This window comes from Mirounga leonina, unplaced genomic scaffold, assembly GCF_011800145.1.
Source record: "Mirounga leonina isolate KUSES-001 unplaced genomic scaffold, KU_Mleo_1.0 Mir_176, whole genome shotgun sequence".
NCBI classification, from domain to species: Eukaryota; Metazoa; Chordata; class Mammalia; order Carnivora; family Phocidae; genus Mirounga; species Mirounga leonina.
The window spans coordinates 55119588-55143120 of NW_023270454.1; positions in this window are offsets into that span (position 1 = coordinate 55119588).

The following is a 23533-nucleotide window of genomic DNA, read 5'->3' on the forward strand; positions in this document are numbered from 1 at the left end:
TCTGCATGTGACTATCCAATTTTCCCAACACCATTTGTTGAAGAGACTGTCTTTTTTCCATTGGACATTCTTTTCCTGCTTTGTCAAAGATGAGTTGACTATAGAGTTGAGGGTCCATTTCTGGGCTCTTTATTCTGTTCCATTGATCTATGTGTCTGTTTTCGTGCCAGTACCATACTGTCTTGATGATGACAGCTTTGTAATAGAGCTTGAAGTCTGGAATTGTGATGCCACCAGCTTTGCTTTTCTTTTTCAACATTCCTCTGGCTATGCGGGGTCTTTTCTGGTTCCATACAAATTTTAGGATTATTTGTTCCATTTCTTTGAAAAAAGTGGATGGTATTTTGATGGGGATTGCATTGAATGTGTAGATTGCTCTAGGTAGCATTGACATCTTCACAATATTTGTTCTTCCAATCCATGAGCATGGAACGTTTTTCCATTTCTTTGTGTCTTCCTCAATTTCTTTCATGAGTATTTTATAGTTTTCTGAGTCCAGATTGCAAATATTAGCATAGTGAAAAGGAATTCAGAGAGCCACTAAAGGGAATATATTAGAGAACTAAATTTAGATGGATTCCTGCTTCTTCATAACACTTATCATTATTTGATATTATATACTTTTATTTTGTCTTTTTTCTCATAAATTTTAAGCTTCACAATGGTGGGGATTTTGTCTGATTCATTTATTCTTGTATTTCTATACCTAGAATTAGGTTTGGCACAGATATTGATATGTATGAATGAAGGGATGAATTTCAGAAAAAATTTAAGAGCCTAGCTCAGATTAGGTAGTATGAATGTATGGTGGAAAATACCCAGAATCATAGCTCTTTCAGAGAATATTCTTTAGCCTAGCTACATGAGAAAAGAGATTATGGAGCTTGTCCATGATTGTGGAATGGCAGCTCTCCCAGTGCCTGGCACTTAGTGAATGGTAAATACAACTTCAGTGCTGTATGATGTGACATAGTGGTTATGCCAGAGGATGGATGGTGAGGAAATCTAGCATGCCAGCCAGAGTAGTATTGACATGACTAACCACTTGGTCCAAGTAGAATAGGGAAACAGTTTACTAAAGTGATTTGGAAGTCAGAAGTAAAACTACATCAAATTAATGTGATGTTGAAGGCTTGGCTTTAAAGTTCATAGCATAGTTGTTTAATTTTACTGGAGAAAACATAAGTACTACTAGATAAACTACTTAAATCTAGCTTGCTGAAGGTAAAGGTAGTAATGACGAGGCAAAATAAGGTCATAAAGAGATCACCAGAAAAAAAAAATGTAGCCCAAAGACCCTTAGAAACATAGCTGGACATGTATAAGCATTTCGAGTATTGGTGGTACTGGGGTCTAAGAAAACTTGTTAGGACTTATTTTAAAGTTGGTGAAAAGGAACAGAGAAAGTTCTGATTTCAACCTGTATTAAAAAAAAAACAAATAAAAAAGCAGTGGAAAGAATTTATTAAACTGGCTGTCATGTTTAAATTTAGTTAGGCTAAAGGAAGGTTCAAAACAATGGGCTACACTGTTGTAGCTGCTTATTTTTACTGGATCTCTTGGCAAAAGTCTCTCATTTCTTCACACTTACTTTTCAAAGACCCTGGAGTCATTTAGCAGAGTAACAGCTTTCAAATAATAATCTGGTGTCTGTCTCAGCTTCTGGTTCTCCCTTTCCCTTTTCATCCTTGCCCTCTTGTTGTTTTTCTTAGTTCCCTTCCCCACCTACTCCCCTACCCCAACACCCTTTTTTCTTTTCTCCTATTCAGTTTCTCTCCTGATTATAGAAGATGTCAGTTAGCTATAAAAATCATCCCATGCATGTGAAACGTGTTTGGTGATGAAGTCTGGAAATTTCACAGGGGATTCTGTTCCAGGGTGGCCATCATGCTATATAGCACATTGGTTTTGAGGGTTGGGATCAACTTGAAGGGATTGAATGTAATTAGTCTCTTGGAAACTCTGGAAACTAGGAGCTACTCTATCATTCCAGACAGTGTTGTAATAGAAAGAAGTCTTTGTCATTAGACAGACCTCATTAAAATCCTAGTTTCTTTTTTTTTTTTTTTATTAGCTATATGATGTTGGATGTGTAGCCTCAGTTCTAAGGGTTTCAGCTTCCTCGTCTATAAGAATAGTAATACACACCTCAAAGTATTTTGTGAAGAATAAATGACTGAAGCCTGGAAAGTGATTAGTACAGTACCTGGCATTTGGTAAGATTCACTAAAGGATAGCTACTCTCATTGTTTTCTTGGGTTGATTCTAGTTTCATGCATCTCCTACCAGTGTCCAGCTCAGAACAAATAAATGGCATTGCTCTTTTGGAATCTGAATCAGGACTGAATAAAGTGTGTGCTGTTGGAGCTTCTGGGAGGAGGGATGTGCTTTTCTGTTAGTGAGGTTATTGGTGTCTGAATGGGTACCCTTCAAGTGAGTTGCAGGATAGGCTTGCTAAAACTCTCTTTTGGGGAATATGGAGGTCATACAGTAGTCCCTTCTTATCCATGGTTTTGCTTGCCACTGTGTCAGTTACCTGAATTCATTCACGGTTTGGAAGCAGATGATCCTTCTTCTGATGTATTTTCAGAAGATCAGTAAGTAGTAGCCTAACACTTCTGTCACAATACCTACATCAGCCATCTCATTTCATCTCATTGTGTAGGCATTTTATCATCACACATCATCACAAGAATGGTGAGTACAGTACATTAAGATATTTTGAGAGAGAAAGAGACCATATTCACATAACTTTTATTATAGTATATTGTTATAATTTTTCTATTTCATTATTATAGTTGTTAATCTCTTACTATGCCTAATTTATAAATTAAACTTTATAATAGGCATGTATGTCTATGAAAAAAATAGCATATATGGGGTTTGGTATTATTTACAGTTTCAGGCATCCACTAGGGGTCTTGGAATGTATCTTTCACAGCTAAGGGGGGGGCGTACTACTTCATTGAATGAATTACATCACAGATGTACCTACACAGCAACATGGTGACCTTTTTGGCTAGTGCCAAGTGTTAATTACTTTCTTAAGGCATTAGTCATTGGCATCTTAGTTTCTTTTTCATACCTCTTTATCACGGTCATTTTTTTATTATCAGTTAAAATCTCTATGAATTCAGAGGGTTTGACTCATAATCTTGCACAGTTTACACTTGTAAGTAGTGCATCTTTTTACAGAGCCAATATCCCAATGCAGAATATAGAGTTTTTTGTTTGAAATATGTGTTGCTTTATTTTAAATTAGCATATAATGTAATATCAGGTGCAGGTGTACAATATAGTCATTCAAAACGTCCATACATCACCTTGTGCTCATCACAAGTGCACTCCTTAATCCCCATCACCTATTTCACCTATCCCCCCACCTCCCTCTGGTAACCAACCATCAGGTGGTTCTCTGTAGTTAAGAAGTCTGTTTCTTGATTTGCCTCTCTCTTTCTCTCTTTTTCCCCCTTTGCTCATTTGTTTTATTTCTTAAATTCCACATCTGAGTGAAATCACATGGTATTTATCTTTCTTTGACTGACTTATTTTGCTTTTTGTAATACCCTCCTAGCTACATCCATGTCACTGCAAATGGCAAGATTTCATTCTTTCTATGGCTGAGTAATATTTCATTGTGTATATATACCACCTCTTCTTTATCCATTTGTCAATCGATGGACACTTGCGCTGTTTCTATAATTTGGCTGTTGTAGGTAATGCTGCTATAAGCATCGAGGTGCACTCATCCCTTTGAATTAGTATTTTTATATTCTTTGGGTAAATACATAGTAGTGCAATTGCTGGATTGTAGGGTAGTTCTATTAATAAATTTTTGAAGAGCCTTCATACTGTTTTCCAGAGTTGCTGCACCAGTTTGCATTCCCACCAAGAGTGCAAGAGGGTTCCCCTTTCTCCACATCATTGCCAGCATCTGTTGTTTCTTGTTTTGCTGATTTTAGCCACAGAAAATAGAACTTTATATTTTATTAGAGTATCACATACAAAAACATACTGTTACTCAAATATGGGAAATCTGAGACCTCTGAGCTTCTTTATTCTCTTTTGATGCACAGGCTACATGGCATAGATTTGGAAGGTCTTCATAGGAGATTTAGGTGCATTTTCTCAGTTCTAGGTTTCCCAAGAAATAAGAGCTCAAACTGGAAGTTGTGGAATATGGGTCATAAACACATTTTGAATTAATGTCAACACAACATGGTAGTGTTTTTCTTCCATGTTTTCATTGGTACACTTTGTTTTTATTATGTTAATCAACATACATTACATCATTAGTTTATTTTTTTATTTTATTTTTTTATTATGTTATGTTAATCACCATACATTACATCATTAGTTTTTGATGTAGTGTTCCATGATTCATTGTTTGCGTATAACAGCCAGTGCTCCATTAAGTACGTGCCCTCTTTAATACCAATCACCAGGCTAACCCATCCCCTCAACCCCCTCCCCTCTAGAACCCTCAGTTTGTTTCTCAAAGTCCATAGTCTCTCATGGTTCGTCTCCCCCTCCGATTTCCCCCCTTCATTTTTTCCCTTCCTACTATCTACTTTTTTTTTTTTTAAAGATTTTATTTATTTTTTAGAGAGCGAGTGAGAGAGAAACAGCATGAGAGGGGAGAGGGTCAGAGGGAGAAGCGGGCTCCCCGCTGAGCCGGGAGCCCGATGTGGGACTCGATCCCAGGACCCTGGGATCATGACCTGAGCTGAAGGCAGACGCCTAACCATCTGAGCCACCCAGGCGCCCTTTTTTTTAAACATATAATGTATTATTTGTTTCAGAGTACAGGTCTGTGATTCAACAGTCTTACACAATTCACAGCACTCACCATAGCACATAACCTCCCCAATGTCTATCACCCAGCCACCCCATCCCTCCCACCCACCACCACTCCAGCAACCCTGAGTTTGTTTCCTGAGATTAAGAATTCTTCGTATCAGTGAGATCATATGATACATGAATTCTCTTATTGACTTATTTTGCTCAGCATAATAACCTCCAGTTCTATCCACGTCGTTGCACATGGCAAGATCTCATTCCTTTTGATGGCTGCATAATATTCCATTGTATATATAAATACATATATATGTACATATACATATATATATACCACATCTTCTTTATCCATTAATCTGTCGATGGACATCTTGGCTCTTTCCACAGTTTGGCTATTGTGGACATTGCTGCTATAAACATCAGGGTGCATGTACCCCTTTGGATCCCTACATTTGTATCTTTGGGGTAAATACCCAGTAGTGTAATTGCTGGGTCATAGGGTAGCTCTATTTTCAACTTTTTGAGGAACCTCCATACTGTTTTCCAGAATGGCTGCCCCAGCTTGCATTCCCACCAACAGTGTAGGAGGGTTCCCTTTTCTCTGCATCCCCATCAACATCTGTCGTTTAGCCATTCTGACTGGTTTGAGGGGGCATATCATTGAGGTTTTGATTTGGATTTCCCTGATGCCAAGTGATGTTGAGTCCTTTTTCATGTGTCTGTTGGCCATTTGGATGTCTTCTTTGGAAAAATGTCTGTTCATGTCTTCTGCCCATTTCTTGATTGGATTATTTGTTCTTTGGGTGTTGAGTTTGATAAGTTCTTTACAGATTTTGGGTACTAGCCCTTTATCGGATATGTCATTTGCAAATATCTTCTCCCATTCTGTCGGTTGTCTTTTGGTTTTGTTGACTGTGTTTTGGTTTTGGTTTTTGGTTTTGTTGACTGGTTTTGCTGTGCAAAAGCTTTTTATCTTGATGAAGTCCCAATAGTTCATTTTTGCCCTTGCTTCCCTTGCCTTTGGTGATGTTTCTAGGAAGAAGTTTCTGCAGCTGAGGTCAAGAGGTTGCTGCCTGTGTTCTCCTTTAGGATTTTGATGGACTCCTGTCTCACATGTAGGTCTTTCAGCCATTCTGAGTCTGTTTTTGTGTGTGGTGTAAGGAAATGGTCCAGTTTCATTCTTCTGCATGGGGCTGTCCAATTTTCCCAACACCATTTGTTGAAGAGACTGTCTTTTTTCCATTGGACATTCTTTTCCTGCTTTGTCAAAGATGAGTTGACCATAGAGTTGAGGGTCCATTTCTGGGCTCTTTATTCTGTTCCACTGATCTATGTGTCTGTTTTTGTGCCAGTACCATACTGTCTTGATGATGACAGCTTTGTAATAGAGCTGGAAGTCTGGGATTGTGATACCGCCAGCTTTGCTTTTCTTTTTCAACATTCCTCTGGCTATGCGGGGTCTTTTCTGGTTCCATACAAATTTTAGGATTATTTGTTCCATTTCTTTGAAAAAAGTGGATGGTATATTTGTAGAGATTGCATTAAATGTGTAGATTGCTCTAGGTAGCATTGACATCTTCACAATATTTGTTCTTCCAATCCATGAGCATGGAACGTTTTTCCATTTCTTTATGTCTTCCTCAATTTCTTTCATAGGTATTTTATAGTTTTCTGAGTCCAGATTCTTTTCCTCTTTGGTTAGATTTATTCCTAAGTATCTTATGGTTTTGGGTGCAATTGTAAATGGGATCGACTCCTTAATTTCTCTTTCTTCTGTCTTGTTGTTGGTGTATAGGATTGCCACTGATTTCTGTGCATTGATTTTATATCCTGCCACTTTACTGAATTCCTGTATGAGTTCTAGCAGTTTTGGGGTGGAGTCTTTGGGGTTTTCCACAGAAAGTATCATATCATCTGCAAAGAGTGAGAGTTTGACTTTTTCTTTGCCGATTTGGATGCCTTTGATTTCTTTTTGTTGTCTGATTGCTGTGGCTAGGACTTCTAATACTATGTTGAATAGCAGTGGTGATAGTGGACATCCCTGCCCTGTTCCTGACCTTAGGGGGAAAGCTCTCAGGTTTTCCCCATTGAGAATGATATTCGCTGTGGGTTTTTCAGAGATTGCTTTTATGACATTGAGTTATGAATCCCCTCTGAAGAGTTTTGAGCAAGAAAAGATGCTGTACTTTGTCAAAAGCTTTTTCTGCATCTATTGAGAGGATCATATGGTTCTTGTTCTTTCTTTTATTAATGTATTGTATCACATTGATTGATTTGCGGATGTAGAACCAACCTTGCAGCCCAGGGATAAATCCCACTTGGTCATTGTAAATAATCTTTTTAATGTACTTGGATCCTATTGGCTGGTATTTTGGTGGAAATTTTTGCATCCATGTTCATCAGGGATATTGGTTTGTAATTCTCCTTTTTGATGGGGCCTTTCGTTTTGGGATCAAGGTAATGGTCCCCTCACAGAACGAGTTTGGAAGTTTTCCTTCCATTTCTATTTTTTGGAACAGTTTCAGAAGAATTGGTATTAATTCTTTTTTAAATGTTTGGTAGAATTCTCCTGGGAAGCCATCTGGCCCTTTGCTCTTGTTTGTGGGGAGATTTTTTACGACTGCTTCCATTTCCTTAGTGGTTATAGGTCTGTTCAGTTCTTCTATTTCTTCCTGGTTCAGTTTTGGTAGTTGATACATCTCTAGGAATGCATCCATTTCTTCCAGATTATCCAATTTGCTGGCATATAGTTGCTCATAACATGTTCGTATAATTGTTTGTATTTCTTTGATGTTGGTTGGGATCTCTCCTCTTTTTCATGATTTTAGTTATTTGGATCCTATCTCTTTTCTTTTTGATAAGACTGGCCAGGGGTTTATCAATCTTGCTAATTCTTTCAAAGAACCAGCTCCTAATTTCATTGATCTGTTCTACTCTGTTGGTTTCTATTTCATTGATTTCTGCTCCAATCTTTAATATTTCTCTTCTTCTGCTGGGTTTAGGCTTTATTTGCTGTTCTTTCTCCAGCTCCTTTAGGTGTAGGGTTAGGTTGTGTACTTGAAACCTTTCTTGTTTCTTGAGAAAGGCTTGTATTGCTATACACTTTCCTCTTAGAACCACCTTTGCTGCATCCCAAAGATTTCGAACAGTTGTGTTTTCATTTTCATCGGTTTCCATGAATTTTTAAAATTCTTCTTTAATTTCCTGGTTGACCCATTCATCCTTTAGTAGGATGATCTTTAGCCTCCATGTATTTGAGTTCTTTCTGACTTTCCTCTTGTGATTGAGTTCTAGTTTCAAAGCACTGTGGTCTGAAAATATGCGGGGAATGACCCCAATCTTTTGGTACCAGTTAAGACCTGATTTGTGACCTAGGATGAGATCTATTCTGGAGAATGTTCTATGGGCACTAGAGAAGAATGTGTATTCTGTTGCTTTGGGATGGAATGTTCTGAATATGTGAAGTCCATTTGTTCCATTGTGTCATTTAAAGTCTTTATTTCCTTGTTGATCTTTTGCTTAGATGATCTGTCCAGTTCAGCGAGGGAGGTGTTAAAGTCCCCCACTATTAGTGTATTGTTGTCAATGTGTTTCTTTGATTTTGTTATTAATCGGCTTATATAATTGGCTGCTCCCATGTTAGGGGCATAGATATTTACAATTGTTAGGTCTTCTTGTTGGATAGACCCTTTAAGTATGATATAGTGTCCTTCCTCATCTCTTATTATAGTGTTTGGTTTAAAATCTAATTTGTCTGATATAAGGATTGTCACCCCAGCTTTCTTTGCATGTCCATTAGCATGGTAAATGGTTTTCCACCCCCTCACTTTCAATCTGGAGGTGTCTTTGGGTCTAAAATGAGTCTCTTGCAGACAGCATATTGATGGGTCTTTTTTTTTTTTTTTTTTTAAAGATTTTTATGTATTTACAGAGAGAGAAAGAAAGAGTAAGAGGGTACACAAGTAGGGGGAGTGGGAGAGGGAGAAGCAGGCTTCCCGCAGAGCGGGGAGCCCGATGCGGGGCTCGACCCCAGGACCTTGGGATTATGACCTGAGCTCAAGGCAGACACTTAACGACTGAGCCACCTAGGCGCCCCTTGGTGGGTCTTGTTTTTTATCCAAACTGATACCCTGTGTCTTTTGATTGGGGCTTTTAGCCCATTTACATTCAGGGTAACTATTGAAAGATATGAATTTAGTGGCATTGTATTGCCTGTAAGGTGACTGTTACTGTGTATTGTGAGTGTTCCTTTCTGGTCTATGTTGCTTTTAGACTCTCTCTTTGCTTAGAGGACCCCTTTAAATATTTCTGGTAGGGCTGGTTTCGTGTTTGCAAATGCCTTTAGTTTTTGTTTGTCCTGGAAGCTTTTTATCTCTCCTATTTTCAATGGCAGCCTAACTGGATATAGTATTCTTGGCTGCATATTTTTCTCATTTAATGCTCTGAATATATCATGCCGTCCTTTGTGGCCTGCCAGGTCTCTGTGGATAGGTCTGTTGCCAGTCTAATGTTTCTACCATTGTAGGTTACAGATCTCTTGCCCCGAGCTGCTTTCAGGGTTTTTTCTTTGTCTCTGAGACTCGTAAGTTTTACTTTTAGATGTCAAGGTGTTGACCTACTTTGTTGATTTTGAGGGGGGTTCCCTGTACCTCCTGGATTTTGATGCCTGTTTCCTTCCCCAAGTTAGGGAAGTTCTCTGCTATAATGTGCTCAAATATATCTTCTGCCCGTCTGTCTCTTTCTTTCTTTTTCTGGTATTCCAATTATTCTAATATTGTTTTGTTTTATGGTATCACTTATCTCTTGAATTCTGCCCTTGTGATCCAGTAGTTGTTTATTTCTCTTTTTCTCAGCTTCATTATTCTCCATCATTTGGTCTTCTTTTTATTGACTTATTTTTTATATATAATATCGTTTCTTTATTATGTTAATCACCATATATTACATCATTAGTTTTTGATGTAGTGTTCCATGATTCATTGTTTGTGTATACCACTCTGTGCTCCATGCAGTACGTGCCCTCTTTAATACCCATCACCAGGCTAACCCATCCCCCACCCCCTCCCTTTAGAACCCTCAGTTTGTTTCTCAGAGTCCATAGACTCTCATGGTTCGTCTCCCCCCTCCGATATACCCCCCTTCATTTTTCCCTTCCTGCTATCTTCTTCTTCTTTTTTTAACGTATAGTATGTTATTTGTTTCAGAGCCACACGTCTATGATTCAACAGTCTTACACAATTCACAGTGCTCACCATAGCACATACCCTCCCCAATGTCTGTACCCAGCCACTCCATCGTTCCCAACCCCCACCACTCCAGCAGTCCTGAGTTTGTTTCCTGAGATTAAGAATTCCTCGTATCAGTGAGTTCATATGATACATGTCTTTCTCTTATTGACTTATTTCGCTCAGCATAATACCCTCCAGTTCTATCCACGTCATTGCAAATGCAAGATTTCATTCCTTTTGATGGCTGCATAATATTCCATTGTGTGTGTGTGTGTGTGTGTGTGTGTGTGTGTATACACACCAAATGTTCTTTATCCATTCATTTGTCGATGGACATCTTGGCTGTTTCCATAGTTTGGGTATTGTGGACATTGCTGCTATAAACATCAGGGTGCACGTACCCCTTTGGATCCCTACGTTTGTGTCTTTGGGGTAAATACCCAGTAGTGTAATTGCTGGATCATATGGTAGCTCTATTTTCAACTTTCTGAGGAACCTCCATACTGTTTTCCAGAATGGCTGTCCCAGCTTGCATTCCCACCCACAGTGTAGGAGGGTTCCCCTTTTTCAGCATCCCCGCCAACATCTGTCATTTCCTAACTTGTTAATTTTAGCCACTCTGACTGGTGTGACAGCTATCTCACTGAGGTTTTGATTCGGATTTCCCTAATGCCAAGTGATGTTGAGTCCTTTTTTATGTGTCTGTTGGCCATTTGGATGTCTTCTTTGGAAAAATATCTGTTCATGTCTTCTGCCCATTTCTTGATTGGATTCTTTGTTCTTTGGGTGTTGAGTTTGATAAGTTCTTTATAGATTTTGGATACTAGCCCTTTATCGGATATGTCATTTGCAAATATCTTCTCCCATTCTGTCGGTTGTCTTTTGGTTTTGTTGACTGTTTCTTTTGCTCTGCAAAACCTTTTTATCTTGATGAAGTCCCAATAGTTCATTTTTGCCCTTGCTTCCCTTGCCTTTGGCGATGTGTCTAGGAAGAAGTTGCTGTGGCTGAGGTCGAAGAGGTTGCTGCCTGTGTTCTCCTTTAGGATTTTGATGGACTCCTGTCTCACATGTAGGTCTTTCAGCCATTCTGAGTCTATTTTTTGTGTGGTGTAAGGAAATGGTCCAGTTTCATTCCTCTGCATGTGGCTGTCCAATTTTCCCAACACCATTTGTTGAAGAGACTGTCTTTTTTCCATTGGACATTCTTTCCTTTCTTTGTCGAAAATGAGTTGACCATAGAGTTGAGGGCCCATTTCTGGGCTCTCTATTCTGTTCCACTGATCTATGTGTCTGTTTTTGTGCCAGTACCATACTGTCTTGATGATGACAGCTTTGTAATAGAGCTTGAAGTCAGGAATTTTGATGCCACCAGCTTTGTTTTTTTTTTTCAATATTTCTCTGGCTATTTGAGGTCTTTTCTGGTTCTGCACAAATTTTGGGATTATTTGCTCCATTTCTTTGAAAAAAGGTGATGGTTGGGTGCCTGGGTGGCTCAGTTGGTTGGGCGACTGCCTTTGGCTCAGGTCATGATCCTGGAGTCCCAGGATCGAGTCCTGCATCGGGCTCCCTGCTCGGTGGGGAGTCTGCTTCTCCCTCTGACTTCCCCTCTCTCATTCTCTCTCTCTCTCAAATAAATAAATAAAATATTTGAAAAATGTTGATGGTATTTTCGTAGGGATTGCATTAAATGTGTAGATGCTCTGGGTAGGGTTGACATCTTTACAATATCTGTTCTTCCAATCCAGGAGCATGGAACGTTTTTTCCATTTCTTTGTGTCTTCCTCAATTTCTTTCATGAGTATTTTATAGGTTTCTGAGTCCAGATTCTTTGCCTCTTTGGTTAGATTTATTCCTAGGTATCTTATGGTTTTGGGTGCAGTTGTAAATGGGATCGACTCCTTAATTTCTCTTTCTTCTGTCTTGTTGTTGGTGTATAGGAATGCCAGTGATTTCTGTGCATTGATTTTATATCCTGCCACTTTACTGAATTCCTGTATGAGTTCTAGCAGTTTTGGGGTGGAGTCTTTGGGGTTTTCCACAGAAAGTATCATATCATCTGCAAAGAGTGAGAGTTTGACTTTTTCTTTGCCGATTTGGATGCCTTTGATTTCTTTTTGTTGTCTGATTGCTGTGGCTAGGACTTCTAATACTATGTTGAATAGCAGTGGTGATAGTGGACATCCCTGCCCTGTTCCTGACCTTAGGGGAAAGCTCTCAGGTTTTCCCCATTAAGAATGATATTCGCTGTTGGTTTTTCATAGATGGCTTTTATGACATTGAGTTATGAATCCCCTATCCCTATACTCTGAATAGATTTGTTCAAGAAAGGATGCTGTACTTTGTCAAAAGCTTTTTCTGCATCTATTGAGAGGATCATATGGTTCTTGTTCTTTCTTTTATTAATGTATTGTATCACATTGATTGATTTGGGGATGTTGAACCAACCTTGCGGCCCAGGGATAAATCCGACTCGGTCATGGTGAATAATCCTTTTAATGTACTGTTGGATCCTGTTGGCTAGTATTTTGGTGAGAATTTTTCATCCATGTTCATCAAGGATATTGGTCTGTAATTCTCCTTTTTGATGGGGTCTTTGTCTGGCCTGGGGATCAAGGTAATGCTAGCCTCATAAAATGAGTTTGGAAGTTTTCCTTCCATTTCTATTTTTTGGAACAGTTTCAGAAGAATAAGTATTAATTCTTCTTTAAATGTTTGGTAGAATTCCCCTGGGAAGCCATCTGGCCCTGGGCTCTTGTTTGTGGGGAGATTTTTGATGACTGCTTCCATTTCCTTAGTGGCTATAGGTCTATTCAGGTTTTCTATTTCATCCTGGTTCAGTTTTGGTAGTTGATACATCTCTAGGAATGCATCCATTTCTTCCAGATTATTTAATTTGATGGCATAGAGTTGCTCATAATATGTTCGTATAATTGTTTGTATTTCTTTGGTGTTGGTTGTGATCTCTTCTCTTTCATTCATGATTTTAGTTATTTGGGTCCTTTCTCTTTTCTTTTTGATAAATCTGGCCAGGGTTTTATCAGTCTTGTTAATTCTTTCAAAGAACCAGCTCCTAGTTTTATTGATCTGTTCTACTGTTCTTTTGGTTTCTATTTTATTGATTTCTGCTCTGATCTTTATTATTTCTCTTCTGTTGGTTTACATACTGGTGTTTGCATTTGTTTTACTTATTTTGTTTCATAGGTTTTTTTCACACTAAGTTTATTTTTCTTACCAGCCTCTCTAGTCAACTACATTACCTAAAGCTTCAAGTCAGTTCCCCAAATAATGTGAGCAAGATGAATTTTTAAAATTAATTTATTTTTTAATTCCAGTATAATTAGCATACAGTGTTATATTAATTTCAGGTGTGCGATATAGTGATTCAACAATTCTGTACATTGTTCAGTGCTCATCAAGGTAAATGTATTTTTTTTTAAACATATTATTTATTTATTTCACAGAGAGAGATAGCAAGAGCTTGAACACAAGCAGGGGGAGTGGGAGAGGGAGAAGCAGGCTTCTCGCTGAGTAGGGATCCCGATGCGGGGCTCGATCCCAGGACCCTGGGATCATGACCTGAGCCAAAGGCAGATGCTTGACTGAGCCACCCAGGAGCCTCAGTAAATGTACTCTTAATCCGAGTCTAGTTTTTTGTTTGTCTCTTTTTTCCTTTGTTCATTTGTTTTGTTTCTTTAATTTCACATATAAGTGAAATCATATGGTATTTGTCTTTCTCTGATCGACTTATTGCACTTAGCATTATACCCTCTAGATCCCTCCATGTTGTTGCAAAAGGCAAGATTTCATTTTTTATGGCTGAGTGATATTCCAGTGTGTGTGTATATATATATATATATATATTTCCAGCTCTTCTTTATCCATTCAGGTATTGATGAAAACTTGGGTTGCTTCCTTATCTTGGCTATTGTAAATAATGCTGCAGTAAACATAGGAGTGCATGTATTTTTTGAATTAGTGTTTTCTCTGTTTTGTGTGTAGTGGAATTACTAGATAATATGCTAATTCTGTTTTTAATTTTTATGCTATAAATGCTTATATTAAGAAAAATAGTTCAAACAAAAAACTTAGCATTGTAGTATAAGAAACTAGAAAAAGAAGAAACTTATCTGAAATTTAGTAGGGAAGGAAATAACAAAGAAAAATCAGAAATAAATAAAACAGCAGAATAAACAGTAACATAACATTGAAATTAACGAGCAGTTTTTCCAAAAAATTAAAGAAAATTGGCAATGCTGTAACTACATTCCTAAGATTTTTTTTCTTAAGACTCAAAAATGAGAAATGGAAGAGAGATCAATAAAACAGATACCACAGAAATACATAGTGTTAATAACAAATTACTATAAACAGTTATACACTAACAAATGAGATTACTTAGAAAGAAACCCTAGATAACTCCTAAAAATGCCCAAGTTACCAAGATTGAATCATGAATCTTGAATCCAAGAAGTAGGAATCTTCTTAGACCAATAAAAAGAGTGAAAGTTGAATTAGGAATCAGATATCTCCCAGTACAGAAAAACCCAAGACTACATGGTTTCATTGATAAATTCTACCAAACCTTAAAAAAATTGATAGTCTTTATCAAAATCTTACAAATAGTGGAATAAAGGAAACATATTCAAAATCATTCTATAAGGCCAGTATTACCCTGATTCCAAAATGGGATAAAAACAATACAAGAACAAAAACGTCTATTTTGTCCAATATAAATATTGTTATTCCAGCATTCTTTGCCATCCATTTGGGTCATAAATGTTTCTCCACCCTGTCACTTTCAATATGCAGGTATCTTTAGGTCTAAAATGAGTCTCATAACACATAAAAACCACCCACTTAAGGTTCTGAGTCAGTGAGTGGATTGAGGACAAATGAACTTTTCTAGAACGCTAGAGGCAGAGATACTGATCAAGGACCTCTGGGTACTGACTCCACAATCTTCCTTAGATTTGGATGTGGTCTTGCCAAAGCTGTTTAATGTAAGACCCAAAGGTTCCTACTATTTTTTTTATGGGGGAGGGTCGGAGGAAACAAATGGAAGAGTAAAGAGATGATTAGTATAAGTTCTTTTGGAGTGGTAAATATTGATGGCATATAGCAAGCACTCAGTTTCTCGAAATCTGTGCACATACTATTGCTAACAGCTACTGCTGCTGTTCTTCATCCCACCCTGAGCAAAGGTGAACTTTGAACTCCACTCTTCTGCCTTGGGTCCATTTTATATATGGATTCATATTTATTTTATTTCATATAAAAGTTGGGCTATACATTCTTCTACATTTTAATTTCAGTTCATAATTTACTTACCCATACTGTTTATGTCTTTCTCTCTGTATTAGTCAGATAAACCAGTTATGCTGAATTAACAAAGTACTCCTAAATCACATGGTTTAACACAATACAAATTTATTTCTCACTTAATGCTATATGTTTAAAAGGTGTACAATATAGTGATTCAACAATTTTTTTAAATAAATGAAATGAATGAAAATAAATCTTTTTAATAATCCCTTTTTAAATAAATGAAATATTTTACATACAAAGACACATTTTCTACCCTTTTCTCTTTACAGCTATCTGTATAGGTGACCAGGTATAACTAAAGTTGGTAAAATTTATGATAACCTTTGAATTTCTACAAAAATTGGGATTTTGGTTGGAATTCCATTAAATAGGAGATAATTGCTACCTTACTGGTTCTTTCTATCCCTAAATATATATCTTCATGTATTTAAGTCTTCTTTTATGTCTTTGAATAAATTATTATTTTCTCCATTACATTTTTGTGTGTATTTTATTAAATTTTATTTCTAGTTATCATATATTTTTGATGAGTTTTGAAGAGTCTGTGGCAGGCTTTGTGTATTAGCTAATCTAGTAGCAATTCTTAATCCTGCAGCTTGAGGTAAACATATGACCTAGTTCTGGCCAATGGCACTTAAGTCCAATGGAGTGGTTATTAGGAAGACTTTTTTTCTGGAAAAAGGTATGTTACTGTTAATATCCTTTTCCTGTTCTTCTTGTTTGTGGTGCAGGTATGAAGTCATGGTGCTTAGAGATACTTCACCTATTCTGTGAATAAGAAATGACAAAACATAGGTATAAAAACGTGGAAGTCAGATGGATGGAAAAAAGCCCTCAGGTACTCGCTGACATTGTAGAGTAGCTGAATCATGTGAGTGCTTACCTTCAGATTTTTTGACATATGAGAAAAATTAACCTTAATTTGTTTAAGTCACTATTGTTTTGTTCTCTGTTTCTTTCAGACCCAACCAATTCTGATATAGTAGCTATTTTGGTACTAAATGTTTGCATTGTTTGTTGCTGTTAGATAGCAAATTAATTATTGTTTTCTGATCTTGTATCTAGCAATCTTCTTAAACTTTATTATTTCTAATAAGTTTCAATTCTCTTGAATTTTTAATGTTTAAATTATACCATATATTATGAAATACGGCGGTGTTTATAGGAGTAGCCAGGACAAAAAACCAAGAAGTAGGAACTGAAAATGGTTTTTCTATTTCTTTGGATTGGCCACATTAAGGCTGTCTGACTTTTGTCTAACTGGAATCAATTTCATGCAGGACTATAAAGTTTTTTGAGTTTTGTCATTGTTCCCATGTAAACACACAACAGATTCCAGTGGTGAAAACAGTTCTATAATTTCAAATGTTTGTGACATTCATTAACAGCTTATCACTAAAAATATCTGCCCTTAAAAAAATTGGGGCACTAGTTAACTCAATTATTGTGCATGAGCTTTAAAAGAGAATATTCCCCAAACTCCTGAACAAATGATTTGGGGATACATTTTTCAGATTCTTAAAATGCAGATATCCTTAGAGTGTGGGTTTACCAATAGTTAGTAAAGGGAGAATGGTTGAAGAAAACTGTATGAGGTGTGACATTGTGGGCACTAGTTATGAAAGAACCCACTTTTCTTCCTGTTTCTCAGCTTTCTTGATTTAATAGACCATAGAGAGATCTGAACAGAGTTATGGAGTTAGATTTATTTGAAATGCATTTACAAATGATTGAAGGACAAATGTGAATTCTACTTTTTGGATACCCTGTTATTTTGATTTTAAAATTTAGAGACTGTCTGTAGTTCTCTTTTAATTGTAACTTTACTTTTATGTCTTTTTAAACTTACAAACTTTTTGTGGAAACCCAAGCTGAGATTAGGGTCAGGTGTTTTGTTTATCATACTCAGTGATAATGTTTTAAGGTAGACTTGTTTTGTGGAAATGTGAATGTTAAAGCACTCTAAAAATTTAAAGCATACCTTTTATGGCACTTTGCTGTTACCCCTTTTCCTAATCTAGGAAAGGTCTGCATCCTTGAAGTTCTCTGTATCTGCTTAGAAATTGTTATTCTTCTACACTTGGTTGTCAGAGAATGGTGGGGCACTTTTGAGTCCTGTAAGTAAATTTCTTCCAGCCTGATTGCTTCCTGTTTGATGAGTAAACATTTCTACTGTTAATTTGACTGTCCCTCTTGAGTATCATTAAGATGTCATTTTTTCGGTTTTTATTTTTTCTTGAAGTTTCTGCAGAAGTTTATAATATTGAAACTCTGGGTCTCATCCCCTAATAACTTTTCTATCAGCTTTTATGACTGTAAGTTATTCTGCATTCCCTTTTATTTCTTGAACTATTCCTTCATTTCTGTTGCTTTTTAAACTTCTCTCTCTCCTTCTCTTCCTAAGCTTATTTATAAAGATCTAGTCCCTTAGCTTACTGTGCTTTTTCTCAGTACAGATTTTTTGTATAGAGAATTGATCAGTATTTTTTTGTTCGACTGTGCTAATTGTGACTAAATATATAAATATCTCTAGGGTTGACTTTTCACTTGAGCTTCAGTTATTTATATCCGGTTTCTTCCAGGATGCTTATTACACTTGTATAATGTAAATTAGCCTAAAATTAATTTCATCACTCTCCTTACCTAAACTGTATATCTCCTAATTGATACCATCATTTTCCTGGTCATTTATTTTTTATTTATTTATTTATTTATTTATTTATTTATTTATTTTTAAGATTTTATTTATTTATTTGAGAGTGAGAATGAGAGAGAGAGAGCATGAGAGGGGGGAGGGTCAGAGGGAGAAGCAGACTCCCCGCCGAGCAGGGAGCCCGATGCAGGACTCGATCCCGGGACTCCAGGATCATGACCTGAGCCGAAGGCAGTCGCTTAACCAACTGAGCCACCCAGGCGCCCTTTCCTCGTCATTTAAACTTGAAATGACTTCATCTTGAGTTATCCCTCTTTTTAGTATCTTTATATACTCTACTAAACTATATACATTTTCCTTTAAAATATCTACTTCATACTTTGGTTTCTTTCAATTTTCTCTGCCACAATCCCAGTTTAGTCTTTGATCTGTTTTTATCTAGATTTCTGTTTTGATCTCTTGAGTCTTTCTTGAGTCACTCTTTCATAAAACATGCTGCATATTCTGGTTATGTTAATCATTTACAGAAATGCCTTCTCCAAGTTACTTTCCTCCTCAGTAATTTCTTTACTAAATAAATTCAATTATCTGCCCTTCAGAATAAAGATCAGTGAGTTTGCATATATAACTGTAGAAATGATCCAAAATTAAGACCAGAGAGATAAAATGTACAGAGCTTCAGTGAGTTGTGGAAAACACCCGAGAGTTTCACATGTGTATAACTGGAGTCCCAGAAAGAGAAGAGGGATGGGAACCACAAAGAACATTTTAAGAAAAATGGCCTGAAATTTCTTAATTTGATGAAAAATATAAACTCACAGATTGAAGACTTACAAATCCTAAACAAAAGAAATATAAAGCCACATGAAGCCACATTATAATTAAATTGATAAAAAGCTAGTCATAAATGGAAATCTTAAAAGCATCCAGAGAAAAAGGCACATATATATAGAAGGACAAAGATAAAAATGATGGAGACCCCTCAATAAAAACTATACAAGCTAGAATACAATGGAGCAATAAAGTACTAAGTAGAGCAGTTCTTGTCTGGTATATCTTTTACCATCCATTTCTAAGGATATATCTGTATCTTTATATTCAAAATGAGTTTTTTATGGATAACATATAATTGAATTTTGCTTTTTAAAATTCAATCTGATAATCTCTGCCATTTAATAGTAATGTTTAGACCATTTAATGTAATTAATAGTATGATTGGGTTGAAATCTACCATCTTGTTACATGTTTGCTATGGATATCTTATTCATTTTTCTCTTTTCCTGCTTTACTTTGTATAAATGACTTTTAAAAATAATTCCATTTTATCTTCATTCTTGGCTAATTAACCATACATGTCTTTTGACTTTGTTGTTGTTAAAGTAACAACTGCTTCTCCTGAAAGAAGCCATCAACCTAAAATTCTATACTTAGTTAAAAATATTTTTCAAATATGAAAGTGCAATAAAGACTTTTATGGAGAAAGAAAAGCTGAGAGAATGCCTTTTTTTCAGTAGACCTGAACTATAGAAGTGTTAAGAGGAGTTTTTTTAGGCAGAAAGCAAATTACATCAGATGGAAACTTGGCTCTACGTAAAGGAATGGTGAGCTCCAAAATGGATAAAAAGTAAGTTTATAGAAAATATGTTTTCTTCTTTTTAAGTCTCTTTAAAAGATAGTTTATTGTTTAAAGCAAAAGTGATAACAATGTATTAGGGGATTTATAACTTCTCTAGAAATAAAATGTGTGACAAAAATAGCAAAAAGAAAAGATAAAGAACATGGAAGCATACTATTATAAGATTCTTACACTTTTAAATGGAATTTGTTATTTAAACAATTCTAATATTATTTAAATGTAGACTGTGATAGCAAAAGTGTATTTTAAAGCCTAGAGCAACAACTAAAAATAGCAATAACAATGTGAAGAGGTAGAGCTAATTAGCTATAAGTAAAAAAAAAAAAAAAAGGAATCTTAAAGAGCCACTAATTTTATTTAAAATAAAGCAGGAAAAGAAGAAAAGCTAACAATAAGACACATAGAAAACAACAAGATGGTATGTTTCAATCCAACTATATTAATAATTACATTAAAAGTAAATGGTCTAAACACTACAATTAAAGGACAGAGATGATCAAAATGGATTAAAAAAGCAATACTCAACTATTTGCTATCTACAAGAAGCCCACTTTAGACATAAAGACACAGATATATTAAAAATAAAAGGAAACAGTGGAGTAGTCATATTTATATTAAAATAGACTCAGAGCAAGGAATATTAACAGAGATAATGTAGAATATTCTGTAATAATAAAAGGATAAACTGATCAAGGGATAATACAATTCAGAATAAATGTGTATGCACCACATTATAAAGTCTGAAAATACATGAAAAAAAGATAAATAAGTGATTAAAAAAGAGAATAGATAAATACATAATTATAATCAAATATGTTGTTGATTCTCTTTCATTAATGTATAGAAAAGTAGACAGAAAATCAGTAAGTATATAGAAAACTTGAAAAATACTAATAATCAACTTTACCAAATTGACATTATAAAAGTCCCACCAAATGACAACAGAATACAAATTCTCTTCAATATACATAGAACATTATGAAGATAATAGATCACATTTTACATTATAAAGGGAGTCTCAATAAGTGTTTTTTTTTTTTTTTTAAGATTTTTATTTATTTATTTGACAGAGAGAGACACAGTGAGAGAGGGAATACAAGCAGGGGTGAGTGGAAGAGGGATAGGCAGGCTTCCTGCTGAACAGGGAGCTGGATGTGGGGCTCTATCCCAGAACCCTGGGATCATGACCTGAGCCTAAGGCAGACGCTTAATGGCTGAGCCACCCAGGCACCCCTCAGTAAGTTTTAAGTATGTTTTCTCACTATAACAGAATTAAAATAGAAATGAATATCAGAAAGATATCTGGAATATCTCCAAGTATTTATTAATCAAGTAACACAGAACTAAATAACTCATGAGCTCAGAAAGAAAGGCAATGTATTAGCAAATGTTTTGAAATGAATTAATATTATAACTTGCCACAATTTGTGGGAAGCATTGCTTAGAGGGAAATTTAAGTTTTAAGTACTTTTATTAGAAAAAAGAGGTCCTCGAAATCAATGATCTAAACTTATATCTCAAAAATAGTGGAAAAATAAGAACAAATTAAACACAAAGGAGTGAAATAATTATAAAAACAACAAAGCTCAAATATGAAACAAACTCTAGGAAATGTTAAAAGAAACAAGTGCTGGGCACCTGGGTGGCTCAGTCAGTTGAGCATCTGTCTTTAGCTCAGGTCATGATCCCAGTGTCCTGGGATCGAGTCCTGCGTCGGGCTTCTTGCTCAGTGGGGAGTCTGCTTCTCCCTCTGCTCTTGCTCTCTCTCTCTCAAATAAATAAAATCTTAAAAAGAAGAAAACCAAATGCTTTTTTGGGGGAAATGTTAATAAAATTGATAATCCTCTAGTCAGAATTATTAGTTAAAAAAAAAAAGGCACAGATTACCAATATCAGGAATGTAAGAGGAAGAATCCTTACTAATATTACAGGCATTAAATAGAGAATAAGGTGAGACTATGAACAACTAACTTTATGCCATCCATCCCACAATTTAGAGATAAATAGGTAAATTTCTTGAAAGAAATAAACTACTAAATTTACTCAAGAAAAAAATAGATAACATGAATATATATATATGAATTTGTAGTCAAATCTCCCTTCAAAGAAAATACCAGACTCAGGTGGCTTCTCTGGTGAATTCTATTAAGCCTCCAAGGAGCATACAAGACCTAATCTACAGAAAATCTTCCAGCAAAAGAAATGAAGGGACTTCCCAATTTATTTTATGAAGGCAATATTACTCTGGTAACAATACCAGACCAAGATATCACAAGAAAATAAAATGATGGACGAACATACTTTATGAAGATAGATATAAAAATCCATTGCTAATTTTTAGCAAATTCAACAAAATATAAAAAACATAGTACATCATGACTAAGAGGGTTTTATTCCAAGAAAGCAGTTGTGGTTTATCATGGTGAATCAATAAATACAATTCATATTAACAGAGTAAAAAATATGATCTTAATAGCTGCTGAAAAAGTATTTGGCAAAACTTAACTACCCATCCATTCATAAAAAGAACTCTAAACAAAGTAAGAATAGAAGGAAACATCACCAACTTGATAAAGGTCATCTACAAAAAATTATAGCTAGTTTCATACATGATTTTGAAAGGCCAAATGAATTTCTTTAAGATTAGGAACAAGCAAGTGTATTTTCTCTAAGCTACCCCATTGTTACTGAAGATCCACATTGTTACTGAAAATAAATGGCATATGTGTTGGAAAGGAATAAATTGTCTTTCTTTGGAGAAAATTTGGTTGTCTACGGACAACACATATGGGATTTATAAAGAAATTTCTAGAATTAATGTGTCCCAAAAGATCATGTTAAAATGTCAATATAAAAAAAATCAGTTGTATTTCTATATTAGCAATGAACAATTAGAAATTAAACAATAGCACCATTCACAATAGCATGATACAATAAAAGCCTGAAATAATTAGGAGTTAATATATAAAAATATGTGCAATGTCTGTATACCAAAGATTGAAAAATATTACTGAGGCCAGTTAAAGAACACATAAGTGATATATACTCTGCTCATGTATCAGAAGATAATATAATGTGTCATTTTTTCTCAAATTGACCTATTATTTGGTGCAGTCCCAATAAAAATTCTAGGAGGTTTATTATTTTAATACCGAATCTGGCAACCTGATTCTACAATATATATGGAAATGCAAAGGATCTTGAGTAACCAAAACAATATGGAACAGAAGATCAAAGGTACAGGACTTATACTTCCTAATTTAAAGGCTGACTATAAAGCTGTAGTAATTAAAACTGTGTTATTGGTGTAAGGACAGGTCTGTGGGTAAATGGAACAGAATAGAGTCCAGAAATAGACCCACATATATGTGACCAGTTGGTTTCCAACAAAAATGCCAACATGATTTAAAGAGAGAAAGGATATTCTATCCAACAAATGGTGCAATTAATGATTTGATATGTATTTGTAAAAAAAACCCCAAACTTTGGCATGACCTTTATATGACCCCTACCTCAAATCATATAAAAATTTGTACTCAAACTGGATCACAGATCTAAATATAAGAAATAAATCATAAGCTTTCTAGAAGAAAATACAAGAGAAAGTCTTTGTTGACCTAGTATTAGGCACAGGCTTTGAGAGGGAGCAAAATACAAGAAGCATAAAAGAAAACTGGTAAATTAGGGGCGCCTGGGTGGCTCAGTCATTAAGCGTCTGCCTTTGGCTCGGGTCATGATCCCAGAATCCTGGGATCAAGCCCCACATCGGGCTCTCTGCTTGGCGGGAAGCCTGCTTCTCCCTTTCATACTCCCCCTGCTTGTGTTCCCTCTCTCACTGTCTCTCTCGCTGTCAAATAAATAAATAAAATCTAAAAAAAAAAGAAAACTGGTAAA